The sequence below is a fragment of the Pleurodeles waltl genome, chromosome 1_1 (assembly GCF_031143425.1).
Source record: "Pleurodeles waltl isolate 20211129_DDA chromosome 1_1, aPleWal1.hap1.20221129, whole genome shotgun sequence".
In the NCBI taxonomy this organism is placed as follows: Eukaryota; Metazoa; Chordata; class Amphibia; order Caudata; family Salamandridae; genus Pleurodeles; species Pleurodeles waltl.
Genome location: NC_090436.1, coordinates 594,510,728 through 594,524,798, shown reverse-complemented (window position 1 = coordinate 594,524,798; position 14,071 = coordinate 594,510,728).

Genomic DNA, 14,071 nt, shown 5'->3' with positions numbered 1-14,071 from the left:
TTAGCCAGACTGTGGCACACCTCCACAGCCATAAGGTTGATGGAGGCTCCTGTGTCGATTAGAGCTCAGACAGGTTGTCTGTGCAATGCTATTTGGCACGTGGGTAGCCTTTAATAGACACATCTTCTGGGATCAATTGCTCTCACAATATGGATGACCTCTTAGATGGCATTGTCCATGTTACTGGATGTTGTGGGAAAAGTACTAACAACCTTGAAAGTTCTCTTGGAGCTTGTTGGAGCAGGCTTGGGGGCAGACCAGCACAATTTGGAGAAATGGTTTAATTTACCATATGCACTGCAAGTCTTTGCTCAGACAGGGCAGCCTCCTGAATGGTAAAGTGTGCCACCACACCCTCTACAAGGTCTGATTCCTGGTCTTGATTTGCGGCATTCTGCTTTCAGTTTTGCAGCTTCTTTGCAGATAGTGTTGATGGGTTCAGCTTTGATCGAAGAGCTTGGCACGGGCTCCATGTGAACTGTTTGTGCTTTTGACAGTTCTTTAGACCTCCCAAGGGACAGGATGTCCCTCAAACTCATATTTGGTTCCTGATGGATGCATTCACAGATCCTAGAGGATACACAGCCTAGAATTAACCGTGTTCGTATTTCTTCTTCTTCTTCGTCAGATAGCGTGCAGGTGCTGGCCAGCTCCTTGAGGTGACTGTAAAAGATGTCAACTGATCCATCAGGATTCTGGTGGGCTTGTTGCAATAAGAACCGTTTGTAATCTGGATAGACATACGATTTAAAATGGGTGGGGATAGCATTCTTTAGTGTGGTTAATTCCGGGGGTGTCTGTCTTCAACTACCAATTTCAAATATTTGTGGATGTCCTCTCTGCCCAGGTGCAAGAGTGGGGGCACCACTTCTCATTCGCCACTCCAGTGGCATCAAAGTAGGTTTCTAAACACTCATCCCACACTTTCCATTGGCAACTTGAGTGGGCAGCGCCCCTGTGACTGCAAAGGGCTTGATGGCGGGAAAGCTGGTCATGGTGGTAAATCAGGAGTGCTCAGGGGGACATTTAAAGGTTCGTGGACGGACAAACCACTGTGCGTAAATGTGCACAGCAAATGTGTCAGTGAGGACTACCTTGAAGGCCAAAGCTCAATGACTCCCAGCAGCAAGCAACAGGGTGAAGGTGACTAGTGTAAGTGCCCACCCCATTGGATGTTGCAGGCTCACTTGGCTAAAAAGGGGTGGCAGATGTGGAGATGGAGCCATCCTTGATGGCTACAGTTGGACAATGATGGTGGTTGGTGATGAGGCCTTCCCATGAAGCCGGGGCAGGCAGCAAAGTGAGGGGGAATCGTTGGCCAATTATTAGTAGAAGCTGATCATGGAGGATTCTGACCTCTGAGTGAAGGAAGCAAGCAGCAGAGCTGCAGGGTTTGGCTTACAGGAGTGGGCGGCATGCAGAGGCCCAGGAAGCACACTGGCGATAGTGCAGGTGATGAGGGTGGCAGGAGTAGGCAAGTTGTGCTGCAGAGAGGGCTGGGGCTGCATTGCAAGAGATCAGCCTTGTGGAAGTCCGGGTGCAGTTCAAACAGTCATCCACTATAGGGAGCACCGCTACAGGGGCTCAACGTCTGGGACAAGACAGAGGCTAGGCCACTTTGGTTGGTGGGCCAGAGGCATAGGCACATGTTTCTGAGGAGAGCACCATAATGAGGGCTGATGACATGGAGCAGGCAACTGCACTGAGAGAGGCAGATGGTGCAGGTCAGGATACCACGGTGAGCAGAGGGATGTGTAACTTTGGGTGCATGGCCTTCTCATCATGAGTGTTTTGTAGGCCGCAAAAAGGATGACCGGACTCAGGGTGAGTTGGCACCCAAACTTTATTCTTTTTACTCTCACCATACTCAGAATACCCCATCCAGTCTCCTGCTTGACCATTTATACTATTAGATGACATGCACATCAGCTATACCAATTGCCTAGCAGGGGAAAGTGAGGGAATGCTCTATCTCCCCTCTTTGGGGTCATGACATAGTGTCATCCCTTAAGGGGGCGACATTATAGTGCACTGGCTTGCAGAGCAGTCAGTACATAGAGAGCACCATTCCCTCTGTGGGCTTTCCGCTTAAGTATGAGGCTGGAGCGGGGAGAGCGAGGGTGCAGGGTATGGGATGGCAGAAACCGGCAGCTGCAGTGCTCCAGCCTTGGCCCAGTACTGCATTTTAGTGCATGCCATGAAGGTTTTGGTGACTCAAATTGCTCGGAGCCATGAATCTCGTGAGGTGAGAACTGACTTCTAGGCAACCTTTAGAGCTGGAGGCATTTACCATTTTTTTAAACAAGTTTAGAGTGGTTACAAAAATTAATGAGCCTAGAAAGGCAAACTCAAAACTGAATAATCCAGAGCCTGCTAAAAAGGATGAGGGGTGCTCCAAATATTCAAAGGGGATCTGTGAGTGATTGTCTAGGAGTCAGTGGATGCTGCCTTAAATGATTCAGCTGGAAAAAGGGCCAGAACAAACTCAGATGATGAATAAGAGTCTGGCCCAAAGGCATGCTATGTGCAAGGGTCCCGCTTGCAAGGCATTCTTGCCCACATTATAGAACTATTAGAACTATTGGGTTTTGACCAGAGTCCTAAGGAGCAAGATGAGGGATGGGTTTTATGCACAATATAGTGTGCCCCCTGCAAAAAATGTACCACTCCATGGCATGACAACGCCTATAATTGTTAAGGAGTGGAAAGATGTTTACAAGGCTTCTATTCCTGGTTTTCTCAGTTTGAGATATTTTATTGAAAAGTTTGACAAACAAGTTCCACAAGTGCCTAAAGTCATCATGATTCTTTCATTTATGGCTTTTACTTAGTCCTTAGTGACCGAGGATGCGACTTTCTCAGATGTGGTAGAGAGGAAGGTATAAGGGTCACAAAGAAGAGTGTTTGCTGCAGCAAACATTTCTATCAGAGCAAACCTGTATGCAGTATACGTACCCAGGTCTTGTATTTTTAGGTGCTATACATTTGTCTCCAGCAAGGTTCCAATCAAGTTCCAACTTTTACTAATATGCAGCTCTTAGCTCAGTTCTTATCTGATATTTCATTTGACAATCTGTGGTCAGTTGTGTCCTCAAAAGGGGCAGTGGCTCAGGGAGACGATTTCCGTGGATGAAACCCTGGTAGCTAGATGTGGACCAAATATTCCTAATCTGGAAATTGCAATTTACAGGACCCAAGTCGTTTAGCATGGAACTTAATGAAAAGGTACAAAAATCCACCAATAAAAAAGATTCTGAGAGTATTCAAATTTCTTTCATGATGAATAAAAAATGATCAAGAAGCGATAATGCAGACCCATAGTGAGAGTAAACAGCCCTTTCGCAGTTGGCCCTGAGGACAGGGTGGCTGAGTTTAATACCAAACCCCAGATACAGCCTTTCCATATCCAGGAACAACAACCAAAGTGAGTATATGTAGGTGGGGGACCTGCAGGATGTTTATTTTCATAGTACCATATACCAAGGCAGGCAGAAGTTCCTGATGTTTGCCATCCTAGACAAACATCATCAATTGCAGGGTTTCCCATTCGGCCTTGTCTACTTCTGGTTCCCATAGAATGCCTGGATGATAGGAGAAGAGGATAAATCTGCTAAAGGAGTATAAGGGAGCAGAAAATGCTGAATCTGAAGGTAGGAATATTTTAGAGAGTCTGGAATAGGCACTCCAGCCTGACATTGATCCCAGGCATTGCCTTGATTTCCTACTAAAAAGTCAGAAAATCTTTCCTACTAAAACGTCAGAAAATCTGCTAAACCCTGAATTTAACTATTGATTTAAATGCAAAGGAATCAGATTTAGACCCATCGTCCCTGAATGGGCTGATAAACCTGGGAATTTCGGTATTTCTCCCAAAATTGAAGAAGTCTAGCATGAATTAATGTAGGGACTTTGTATCTAGTGCCTTTAGGTTGCCGCAGAAATTTGAGAAATGGTGCTAGCTGGCATCTATTCTCCATTAACATAGATTTTAAGTAGAAACTAAGATTAGTGGATGAGGCTACTCTAGAAACCCAGCCCATAAGCGCAGAATCATAGTATCTCCTAAAATATGGAAGGGCTAGTCCTCCATCCTCGACTGAGAGGGATAGAATCTCCAACTGTGCCTTAGGTTTTTTGTTGGCCCAAATAAACTGTTGTAATAGTGCATCAAGTTTTTTAAAGAATTTTTGGTGGATTTTAATAATCATGCTAGAGAAGATGAACAGAAGAAGAGGAAGAATCATCATTTTGACAAGAGCCACATGACCAATAATAGATAAAGGAGAAGCCTGCCGTTTCTGTAATAAATGTTGCACCTTCTTAAAGGTAGGGACATAGATTAGGGAAAAAGATCTTAAAAATCGTGTGTGACATAGATACCCAAAGATCTAATGGAGTGAGCCAGACAATCCTGAGCCCGCATCTCCAAAGGAAGAACATTATCGGTAGTATTGAACAGGAGGGCTTCTGATTTTGAGTGATTAATCCTATATCCCCTCACTAAGAAAAGACCATTATTTTAGCAAAATATCTATCTATATTCATGGCTGTGAGATAAAGAATCATGTCATCAGCAAACAGTTTTAGTTTCGGAGCCTGGGTCATAGGAGGAAGAATAGAGGTGTCTTGTCACAGGGCCGCAGCTAACGGCTCGATAAACAGTGCGAAGAGCACAGGGGAAAGGGGGCATCCTTGGTGTGTGCCTCACTGCACTTAAAGAGTTCCTGCTATGCATGAATTTATAAGTATTTTCATTTGGGCTTTAGAATAAAGATTACACAAAATCAGAATAAATTGAGTAGGAAACTTAAACTTTGCTAGGATTTTAAAAAGCACCTCCCATTGGACTAAATCAAAGGCTTTCTTTGCATCCAATATTATGATAGCTGCCGGTTTGTTGTTATGAGAATAATATTTTATCGCCTGAATTAGAAAGTTGGTATTTGTTGCTAACAGCCTATCCGGAAGAAAACCACATTAATCTTCATGGATAAGCTCTTGCGCTACTGAAGTCAATCTTTGTGCCAGTGTCTTTGCTAAGAGCTTATAATTGAAATGTAAAAAACTGATCGGATGGTAAGAATCCGGTTTCTGAGGTTGCCTGTCTTTTTTTTTTAAATTGATCACAGTGGCTCTTGCAAAGGATGCAGGTATATCCGCCTCCTGAAGAATATTATTGAAAAGATTAACCAGGCACCCGGCAATTTGGACTACAAATGTTTTGTAGACTTCTGCCGGAAGATCGTCCTCTCCACAGGCCTTCCCATTCGATGACACCGTAATTGCCTCCTTGACCTCAAGAAGTGAAATAGGAGATATAGGTTTGCCCTTGAAGACGCATCTAGACAGGGCAAAGTTACTGAATCAAGATATTGATTGATCTGCTGAACGTTAGTTGGAATTGAATGAGAATACATTTTTGAATAATGAGAAAGAAAGATTATTTCAATATCTTCTGGATGACTTACAAGCGAACCTAGTCCTTCGTCAAAGACAGATTTGATGGTGTCTCTCATTTTTTTAACCGACCCACCCAGAAATGTACCTACATGTTCACTTTCTTCGTACCAACTCTGAAGGCTTGTGTGTCGATTGGCTATCTCACGATATAAGAAGTAGTCCCTTAATTTAGCCTGTGCCCTACTCAATCTTGAAAACGCCTTTGGGTCTTAGGAAGACAGGAAGGCACTTTGTGCTTGATTAAGCTCAAGTTGGAGCTCCTTGTACTTTTGCTTATTTAATTTTGCCACGAAAGCCTTATAGGATATAGTTTCTTCTCCTATGTAAGCTTTAAGTGCTTCCCAGTTAGAAAATGGAGAGGCTGAATCTTTGTTAATCTTGAGAAAATTTGTAACAGATCTAAGAGTCTGTACCCATCCTTCATCTACCAAAAGAGATTTATCGAAGCTCCAACGAGGACGAACTCCCATCTCACAATGCACATTGAGATTGACCTGAGGTGCTGAGCGGTCCGAAAAAGGGTTGGCATTTATATAAGAATTGTTTTGTGGAAAAAGAAACAAGGTTAATATAAAGTCTACTCTAGAAGCCGTATTGTATTTTTTTTTAGAAATATGTATAGTCGTAGTCCTGCAGGTGAACGATCCTCCAAGCGTCCACTAACGCTAGATCTAAGATGATCTTACCCAATCACTGAGAAACTTTAATTTTATTCTGCTTCTTATTCTTATGAGAAGAATCCAACTGAATATCCGGAATAACATTAAAATCTCCACCTATGATTAAGAGGCTGGGGAGTACGCTCAATACCTTGTGAAGACTCTGAAGTGGGCTTGGATCATCATCTAGGGGGCCATAAGAACTTGCAAAACGGATGCGATTATTTGAAATAAGAGTACTGGTTACAACCCACCGTGCCTGCTGGTCTCTATGGATCTGGTCCCCTGTGGCTTTCCGGGGAATTCTTTGGACACTAAAATAGCGACCCCACGAACAGCGGCGTTGGTCAAAGCATAGTATGCCTGAGCAATAAATTTGGGATGTTTTGGGAGCTTATTCTGGAATTTTCAATGTGTTTCCTGTAAGAGACAAATCTGTGATTGTGAGGTCCTGAGCCAGTTGTGTATGTATAGCAACAAACTTAACATGATTGTTAGCACAGTTAATATTGCAAGAGACTACTCTTAGATCGCCCCCTGGTCCCCCTTTACCAAATGCCATCATCCTATACCAAAATCATGGGTAGCTCCCAAACAAGCTCTCTGAACAAAACATTTTTTTTATTTAGAATCTGCTATGTCATCTGCTCTTTTCCCCACCCTGGTGCAAACCCCCTCCCTACCAGAAAGAGGATGACTTCCCCCCTTCCCCGGCGGGTCCCACCCGTCATGACCCCACCACACTGTGCGGCACCCCCACTTCTAAACCCCCCCCACATACCCAAAAAAAGAGTGCGCTCTCATGGCACTCCTAGAGCCTTGGTCTCCAGAAAGAGCAGCAGGACAGGGGGAGGAAAAAAACACACATAGCACGCCTAAATAAGTGAACCCTAATAACCAAATCCCATGAAAAACATTCTCTTTTCCTTCCCTGCTCCCCTTTCCCTCTCCCCACCCTCTTTCCCCCCACCCAAGTCCTATCATTGTTTTTTCTTTAATAGTTCTAAGAAGCTCTTTGCTTCCTGAATCCCCTGAAAATATGTGCTTGGCCTTTATGGAACACTTTTAATTTAGCTAGTTGCACAATTCCCGCTGGAGCCCCCAATCTCTTAAACTTGTCAATCATTCCAACAAATTTTCGGTGCAGATGGGCAGCTGCAATAGACATATCAGAAAACACACGGAAGCTGAAGCTGACTTCGAAAATTGAAATTCCTCTTTTTTAAAGCTTGAGAAAGGATTTGTTCCTTGATCCTATAGTCTTCAAAATTGACCCAAATAGTATGGGGATACTTTGAAGTCAAAGAGCACGTAAATGGTATCCTCTGCGCCCGCATAATTGAGAGATCTTCTTCACTTCTTGCTTTGTCTGAAAGGATACACTTCTGAATCCAAGACTACCTTGGTCACAGAGGACACTGCTTCAGTTTCTTCGGGGACCCCAACGCACCTAAGGTTTGAACGCCAAGACCTGTTTTCCATCTCATCCAGCTTTAATTGGAGTTCCTCGAGTTCTGACTGGACCTGAGATGACGCAGACTCAAATTTCTTTTCAGCATCGTCTATATCTGATACACTCTGCTCCACTTGGGAAACACACATAGAGAGATGAGTTAGATGAGTGTTTAATTGACTAAGCTGGTCCTTAGTCTCTCTAAGGGCCTCCTCCTGGGATAATTTTATGGCTCGTAGCTCCTCAATAATCTCACCCATCTGCTCCTCTATTGAGGGTACAGCTGTTACAGTTTGCAAAAGAGTGTTAGTATTAGATAATATTGAGTCAGAGACAGCTGGGCAGGGATCTCCTGGAACGGAATTGAATTTATTACAGGGAGGAACCCACAGCCCATTCTTAGAGATTACTCTAGTTTCCCCTCCCACTTCTATTGCCTTTGTTGTCCCTTTAAGGTTGCTACTAAAAGTAGAAAACAAAGGATAGGCAGGTTTCTCCCTAGACTGGAGGGCAGTGATAGACAGAGTGAGGGAGGGATACTAGATACAACTGGATCAAACGAGGAGTTGCTCTCCTCGCAGGTCAGATTATTCAATGGGCTAGTGGAGGGCTGAGAGGGTAGTTCTGCAAATTGCATTGATCGTACAGTCACTTGCTCTTGACCCTCTGACAAGGTGGGCCACAGTGGTGGAGACCGGGCTAGAGAGGCAGGTGATATGGATTCACTCATGGGGCCCCCTAGTTCTTGGCGCTCAGAGCTAAGTCTTTGCTTTTCGCATGGCAGGAGTGAGAATCAGAGGCTTGGGTTTGGTTCCTTTCGGGATTTTGCCCATTGTACGTGGCTTATACCCTGAATCACGAGCCATGTGTTTCATTGTAAAAAAAAAAAGCTAAAATCCAAGGAAGTACAGTGGGATAGAATGAGGAGAGGTGAGGTGAGGCGAAAGGCAGTCAAAGGAGATTGCAAGGAGTACCACTGGCAAGAAAGTCTTCATGAAACAATAGAGGGCAACAAACCGCATTCTTGTTAGCACGAACCATTTCTGTTGCACTTTTATCCTCTCAAACATGCGTTTAGCTGGTGCTGCTATACCAGACAGATTTGACCCATTGGATTTAAAATTGGTCCCGCAAAATCACCATATAGTCAACCACAATACAGAGCCCCAGATCCCTGGGGGACCTATGTCGCTTGATTCTGCTTGCTTCTGCTCTTCACTCACCATAAACTATTAGTCATTTATCCCCTTCGACAGCTGCGGAACTTCACTCTCTTCCAAAGGAGATTTGCCTTAAGGGACCCTTAATAACTTCCAACTTTTGCACTGTCATCAACACCGCCAGCTTCACATACTCCAGCAACAGTTAGTGGTTCAGCAGTTTTTTTTCTTTATTTATCCTTTCCCCCTTCCACAATGCTGATTGAAAGTTATTTCCCTCCTTAACTCCCCCTTGCACTGGTTCTGGGATGCCTATCGTCCCCCTCCAAACCTTAGAATGAGGAGGAAGAACAAAAAAGAGCTCCCCCTCTGCCAAGCTGATACTTATCTTTAGTCATTCTTTTTCCTCCTTTTTAGCGCCTCTGTAGCAAGTATCCCCGGGAGGGGGGACACGTGTATGTTGTGTCCAGGCAGGGGGGAAGCCAGGTGTCCAGTGTTGAGGCCCGATTCAGGCACCGGCCATATCAGGGAGCCGCCCCGCCTCGCTCGCGTCCCAGCACGCTGGGTCTTTTTCGCCGCTACGTCCTCCATTGCTGGGTCCATATTATCAGCGCATGGCTAAACAGCCAGTCCACCGAGGCATGCGATTCTTTCATGGCAAGCGACCCAACAGCCAGGTGGCTCATTCGAACTGGGGGAAAAGCGAAGAGAGAACCAGACCACTGCACATCAAAGCCTCCGCGCCAGTGCGCTCCGTCAGCCATCTTGCTGCTCTGTGGGGCTCTCAGTCTCTGTCTTGATTCCACTGCTCTTCTATGTCCCAATTTACCATTACAAGTGCTGAGGTAACTAAATGTGATGGTTTGGAAATTGACGATTAACGTCAATTTGGAGATTAACGATGTTAGGTTGCTCGAAGCAAGTGGGCAGAGACATTGATGGGCAAGAAAATCATCCACATTGGCTTCATGGAAAAAACATTGGAGTTCTTTTCAATCGTGGTACATTGAGAGAGGAGCAGCGCTGGTCTTCATAATTCCCACTCAGATTTTGAGGTTCTTGAGATGGTTTCATGAATGGTTTAGCTCCTGCCACTCTCTCTGTACAATGAACAGCCATTGGAGCATTTAAAAATCATACTGACGATTAATAAGTAAGGAGTTGTTGACTTCTTAAGAGCTTTAGACTCAAGAGACCTGTTTTACAGAATCAAAATTCATCCTGGGACTTGACAATAGTGTTGAGGGTCTTCAAGAATTATCATTTGAACAACTAAAAAGTGCTGAGTTTCAGTGGCTCTCATCTATAGTTGCCTTCCTCTTTGCAGTTACTTCCGCTAGGAGACTTTCCCGCAACATAGGGGAATTATCCGCCTTAGTTTTTTCTTATCTTTATCCAAGATTTTTTTCTGACAGGGTGGTTTTAAAACCAAATTCTAAATTTGTCCCAAAGGTTAATTGAAGATATCATCGTACCTAGGAAATAGTTATTCCAGTTTTAGACTAAGGTCCTGGTTCGAGCCTCCATCCATCTTTAGATGTAAAAAGGTGTTTGCTATGAAATATATGGGAAGAACAAAGTCTTTCAGAAATTCCCATTCTTTGTTTATCTCATTTGGGGCAGCTATCAAATGAAAAAAGTCTCAACACCTACCTTTTGTAGGTGGGTGAAAGAGGCTCCTACTTAGGTCTACACATCAGCAAACCCCAAACCCCCCACAAGAAGTCCAAGACTGCTCGACTAGGTCGGTGTCTGTTCCATGAGCAGAGGCAGAGGGTAGATATCTGTGGGACGACTGCCTGGTCAATGACACAAACTTGAAACAAATGTTTCTTAATCATTATCAGTCAGACCTAACCCATTCTTTAGACGAGAATTTTGGTTCATTTGTACTGAACACAACATCAAGTAATTTTCATGTGTGTTAGTAAAACTTTGTCTCACGTAAGAATGTAACTTGGTGTTGATGCAAATTTTTGATGGGCTTAGTTTATCCTCCACTAGGTCAGGATAGGGATCAAGAGGACAGGTGATGGGTAATGACATAATTATTTATCAGTAAACTTCCTTTCTCTTGAATTGTAGTCCTCGTCCCAGTCCACTTTCCTTCCCGTCCATATTTGCACAATCATATTTGGAGGTTTATGATACTGTGATGTGTAGTAATAAAAAGGGAACTACTGTCTTTCGTTCTTTTTCTTGTCTAAAGACCTGGAAGAAGGAGAGGTAGTCCTCAACCATGTCAAGACTGGTACGAGAGGATTGCGATTCAAGGTAATGAAGATTACTGGTAAGTAATTATTTCAATTCCCATGAACAAACAAAGGAGGGTGCACAAAAAATATACAGACAATGTCCCAACAACTGAAGATAAATGAAGAAATCTAGCTAAGGAGTATTCAATCTCAGATCTAAAAGCGTTGCAAAAAACACTTTCAGTAAACCACACAATATTTAAAATAATACCATTAAAAATAAGATTTTGGCATGACTGACTGGTAGTTTGGGTCTTGGCAATGCGACAAAACAACCTGAAATTGTTGAGGACAATACGAATAAAAGGTGTAGGCTTTGAAATACTATAAAACCATTCTTATTTTAAAGGGATGGTTCTCCCCTTTGCTTTCAATAACAAAACACTTAGTTGCAGCTAATATCCATAGATACTCCTTATTCGTGTATCCTGACATTTTTCATCCAATATTCTGTATGTCAAAGCACAAGTAACCCCTTTGCTGCTAGGCCTTTTCCCCCTCAGGTGACAGGCCTTTTTTGGGCTATTTGGGGCAGGGCGCGCTTAGGCTCTCATAACTGTTTGTCCACATTAGCTACCCACGCCAAATCTGTGTCCTTTTTTTCCAACATCCTAGGGATTCTAGAGGTACCCAGACTTTGTGGGTTCCCCTAAAAGAGACAAAGAAATTAGCCAAAATACAGTGAAAAATTAGTTTAAAAAAAAGCAAAATTGAAAAAAGGGCTGCAGAAGAAGGCTTGTGGTTTTTTCCCTGAAATTGGCATCAACAAAGGGTTTGCAGTGCTAAAATTACCAGCATCCCAGCTTTCAGGAACAGGCAGACTTGAATCAGGAAACCCAATTTTTCAACAAAATTTTGGCATTTTACTGGGACATACCCCATTTTTACAATTTTTTGTGCTTTCAGCCTCCTTCCAGTCAGTGACAGAAATGGGTGTGAAACCAATGCTGGATCCCAGAAACCTGAACATTTCTGAAAAGTATACAAAATTCTGAATTCAGCAATCCTACAAGGGTTTCCTACAGAAAATAACAACTGAAATAACAAAAAGTATTCAAATTGAGGTGAAAAAAACAGCCATTTTTCTTTACGTTTTACTCTGTAACTTTTTACTGCAATGTCACATTTTTTAATGTAATATACCGTTACGTCTGCTGGACTCTTTTGGTTGCGGGGATATATAGGGCTTGTAGGTTCATCAAGAACCCTAGGTACGCAGAGCCAATAAATGAGCTGCACCCTGCAGTGGGTTTTCATTCTATACTGAGTATACAGCAATTCATTTGCTGAAATATAAAGAGTCAAAAATAGGTATCAAGAAAACCTCTGTATTTCCAAAATGGGCACAAGATAAGGTGTTGAGGAGCAGTAGTTATTTGCACATCTCTGAATTCTGGGGTACCCATGCTAGCATGTGAATTACAGGGCATTTCTCAAATAGACATCTTTTTTACACACTGTCTTATATTTGGAAGGAAAAAATTTAGAGAAAGACAAGGGGCAATAACACTTGTTTTGCTATTCTATGTTCCCCCAAGTCTCCCGATAAAAGTGGTAACTCACTTGTGTGGGAAGGCCTAGTGGCCGCGACAGGAAATGCCCCAAAACACTATCTGGACACATCACATTTTCTCAAAGAAAACAGGTGTTTTTTGCAAAGTGCCTACCTGTGGATTTTGGCCTCTAGCTCAGCTGGCACCTAGGGAAAGCTACCAAACCTGTGCATTTTTTTAAACTAGAGACCTAGGGGAATCAAAGATGGGGTGACCTGTGGGGCTCTCACCGGGTTCTGTTACCCAGAATCCTTTGCAAACCTCAAAATGTGGCTAAAAAAACACTTTTTCCTCACATTTTGGGGACAGAAAGTTCTGGAATCTGAAAGGAGCCACGAATTTCCTTCCACCCAGTGTTCCCCCAAGTCTCCCGATAAAAATGGTACCTCACTTGTGTGGGTAGGCCTTGTGCTCGCAACAGGAAATGCCCCAAAACACTATCTGGACACATCAAAATTATCAAATAGAAATCTACCTGTTTTTGCGGGGAGGGGGGCACCTGCGTTTTTGGTCCTGGGCTCAGCAGCCATCCAGAGAAACCTACCAAACCCAGACATTTCTGAAAACTAGACACCCGAGGGAGTCAAGGGAGGTGTGACTTGCGTGGATCCTCCAATGTTTTCTTACCCAGAATCCTCAGCAAACCTCAAATTTAGCTAAAAAAAAATCACATTTTTCCCACATTTCTGTGTGGGATCACTGCACCTGGATCCTACCACCCAACATTCCCCTTAGTCTCCTGGTACAAATGATACGTCACTTGTGTAGGTGGGCCAAGTGTTTGTGACAGGGAAGAGCCAAAAACACGTCGATATTGAGGGGGAACCAAAGTGGGTCCAAAAGGCAGTTTGAAAAAAAAAACATTTTTAGGCTGACAAGTGCAGCAGAAATGTTATCGGTATAGATGAGACAATGCTGGGTGGTAGGAATTTTGTGGATTCCTGCAGATTCCGGAAAGGTTCCATCACAAAAATGTGGGGAAAATGTGTGCTTTCCAGCAAAGTTGCAGGTTTGAAGGGCATTGTGGGTAAGGGAATGGTGCAGGGTGCATGTGAAGCACACCCCCCTAGAATCAGCTAGATGTTTAGTTTTCAGATGTGTCTAGGTCTTGTGGATTTTTCTACATAGTAGCGTCCCAAAGTAAAAAAAAGTGCAGCCCTCACCATTCCAAGTGGGACGATTTTGAGAGTTACCAAGCTCTCATGGCCAAAATGTAAAACAAAAAACAAAAAACAAAAAAATCAAATGTCCTCTTGCTTGCCATGGGATAAGATGTTTTAGTGTGCGAGGGAGAGCTGAATGACTGTTAGCCCCTTCAGTTCGGGTGGGGGCATAACCAGGCCCATACTGGTTGGTAGCCACCACCCCACTATTTTCTTTTATTTCCTGGCATCTAGTAGACTTTCTGTCCCCCCGGGGTGTGGATCGAGGGTAATTGCCCAATCTGCCCACTGGTGGGCAGAACAACTTTGGCCCCATTTATTTGGGGTGGGGGTATGGCCATACACCCAACCTCTTATTTTGAAAAAAA